We start from the raw sequence: 3442 nt of genomic DNA on the forward strand, positions 1-3442 counted from the left end.
GACAGTCATGAAACATGAAACGGAAAAGTATATATTTTTTCACTTAACTACAAGACAATTTATTCTAAATGCATCGTTAATGGACATTTTATTAATGTTACTTTTTACATGTTCTTGTTTTATTCGTTTTTATATCTTGCCTTACATTTGTATATTTGTAACAGATAAATTCAGAATAGATGTAGTTTCATAAATAGTTTATCAAATCTACATGTGGGAGAATATATACACCGCTTTCATTAACATCTACATATTTATAATTTATATGGGAGTGTGAATAGTTTTACTGCCTATTGTAAGAATTTTAATACGCACGAACAATTACTTTCTGGCAATTGGGAAATTTTTACATATGAATTTACTTACACGTTATTTACTTCCAAAAATTTTACTTATTGCGAGTAATTAAATAATGAACGTATGTTAATATTCAGCTACGTGTCTCTCAAATTAAGTGAAATACAGAAGTTTTATTTTCTTGAAAATTAGTGTCAAAGAATGCAGCAACTGGTCAGATTAGTTTCGTAAATAAATCGAAACCCTGTATCGGCACATTGTTTTTTATGCTATCAAATATCACACGGAATCTTTTAGGAAGTAGTAAAATCTTTTACACAAATTCAATGAAATACCTTCAGGTACCCAGTTTCGGGCTATGAAATTAGAATGTTCAAGAAGAGGTAAAAAACTTTCATATTTGCAATTATTTTGTGAAATGAATAATAAATAAGGGTCTTAGGGATTTATACTGGAGAGCTAAATCTTTAAAAGGAACATGTCGCTTAAACAAATTAGTTAAATATGATATTTATTTGGGGAATATGAACATCATAAATAAACGAGAGCGGTAGAGCGAGTTGCGGTATCGGTGCTCTCCGTCGGTGTCGACGCGTACCGAACGAGGCCGAAGATGGTTGGAGCGGGCGAAAGGGAGAGAGCGAGCCGCAGTATCGGTGCTCTCCGTTGGTGTCGACGCGTCACGCGTGCTGAGGAATTTCAGTGGTCTATGAGGGGAGGTGTGCGAGCGAGAGAGTACGGTAGAGCCTGCCGCGGTATCGGTGCTCTCCGTCGGTTCAACGCACTAGTGACATTGCGTCACACAGTTTATTGACCTAGCCGTGTACGCCGTGTAACATTTTTTTGTTTTTTTTTTGTTTTCTTTTTTACGTGAGGGAATGCATTTACGCACACCCCCGCCATCCTCCGATGTGGGAGGATTGAGCGGGGGTAGTGTGGGACTCTCCCCCAATAGGGCAAAGCCCAGGGGGAATACCCCTCCCCAGCCCGATGATCAGCGTGTCGTCCGCGTAACAGACGACACGCACACCGGGGGGGAGGAGCCCGCGCAACGCCGAGTCATACCCCAGGTTCCATAGGAATGGTCCCAAAACGGACCCCTGGGGCACTCCTCGGCTCACCCTTCTGCGTACCAGCCTTCCCCCCTGAACGGGGTACTCGATCTCCCGGTCCGCGAGATAGTCCCGGACGACGGCCAGCAGATACGGGGGCACTCCGTACTCCCGGAGCGCCCCGCGTATCGCGCCCCAGCGTACGCCGTGTAACATAGCCGTAACTGGCTGTACCATCCGGTGTTTGGGTCGTTCAAGGAAGGTCGTTCAAGCCGACAAAAACAATTCAACACGAACCAACCTGCGTACGCCCAATATATAACGGCGTTAGCTTCCTCACTTTCTCGTGAGCCGTCGCGGTGGGTGGACGCGCGTCTCATACTCGTCCTTTCTCTTGTTACTAACCCTTGTTGCAGGCATTCGACAACCATCAATTTATTTACTGTGCATATTGTTGTGTCCCCTCTCTTGTTACTAATCCCTTGTATGTTACAGATGTTCGAGAACCATTGGCTTCAATGTTATTTTCTTGTGTACTGTGATTCATTTACTCTGATTTATTTACTCTGATTTCTATACTGTGATTTATTTACTGTGTATATTATTAATCTATTTACTGTGCATATTGTTGTGTCTCCCCTCTTGTTACTAATCCCTTGTATGTTACAGATGTTCGAGAACCATTGGCTTCGATATTTATCTTCTTATGTACTGTGATTCATTTATTGTTATTTATTTACTGTGATTTCTATACTGTGATTTATTTACTTTGCATATTATGTATTCTATGTGTATTGTATAATGAAAAATTTTTTTCCAATCAGTTATTCCATCGAAAGAAGACATCGATCAACGTCTACATCCTCAAAGCGTCTACCACTGCGTTAAGTTACTGTAAGTTAAACTTAAATCATAATTCGATATTCATTGTTATATTCATATTCATCATCACATCGTTTATTATTAATTTTAGTCTATCTATTAATAGACTTAAATTGTGACCATCCATTGTGCATACCAAGTTATTATTAATTCATTTTGCTTACTCGTTGATTCTCTACACAGACTTGGGGTACAGGCAGTGGGTCTGTACCTATGGTACGGGCAGTGGGTCTGTACACTGAGACTGTTTGCCGATCCCTCTGGTTTCTATTGAGGAGCCAGATATCGGACGTGTTTAGTCTTTGCCTGGTAAGTAGGATTTGGAGAAAGACTCGTGCGTGCAAGGGTACGGAGTAGTCGGGAGGCTGCTCCGTAAACAGAGAATCTCGCTTGCACTACCATGCTTGTGTACTCCTTTGGTTCGGGTCTGGTACGCAGGTGACCAGCCCAAAGCTCCATGGCAGTAAAAGATGGATCCGGGTTAGCGAGGTGTCGCCCGTCTTTCCTATTTTCTTAAACCAGGTTCTGGCGACAACACTTTCATCGCGATACTTGTTCATACTGTAGTTTAACGCGTAGTTCATCGTAGACTTAATAACTGCTTGGTATATAGAATATTAGGTGCGTAAACGAAATGATCGATGGAACTTTTTCCATTCCGTCTATCTCTTTCGTTTGAGTATTAGCGACTACGTTGCGTTTAGTTTAAGTTATTTTGTATTAATAGCATTAATTCGTATTAATTAGAATATTAAGATAATATTAGTTCTAAGCTGAAGAACGAAGACAACCGACGAGGGAACTTAGTTTTTTATAGGTTTAGGCTCAAGAAAGAAGTCATCCGCCGAGGGATTTTAGTACCGATAGTATTACATAGTTAAGATTTAAGTTATTTATAAGGTTTATTGTGAAAGGTGGGTAGATGTAGAACTTGTGATTCCATCTACCTGCCTTGGGCCTCCACTCGCAGCAACCTCCTCGTGGTGAGGCCTGGGCAATCGGTATTGTCATCGGTAAAGTACTGTAAACTGAAGACAATATCGAGCTAATGGCTGCGAACTTCGAATCTATCTCATAAAACCACGTTCTATATTACATCGAACTAGGATTATTTTAGAAATCGATATGAGATTCAAAGTGTAAAAATGTCTAGTACTTTGAATGTTTTAGAAAAGTATTCGAGATAAATATGTATGGAACTACTGAAAATT

Source organism: Dufourea novaeangliae, unplaced genomic scaffold, assembly GCF_001272555.1.
Source record: "Dufourea novaeangliae isolate 0120121106 unplaced genomic scaffold, ASM127255v1 scaffold323, whole genome shotgun sequence".
Lineage (NCBI taxonomy): Eukaryota > Metazoa > Arthropoda > Insecta > Hymenoptera > Halictidae > Dufourea > Dufourea novaeangliae.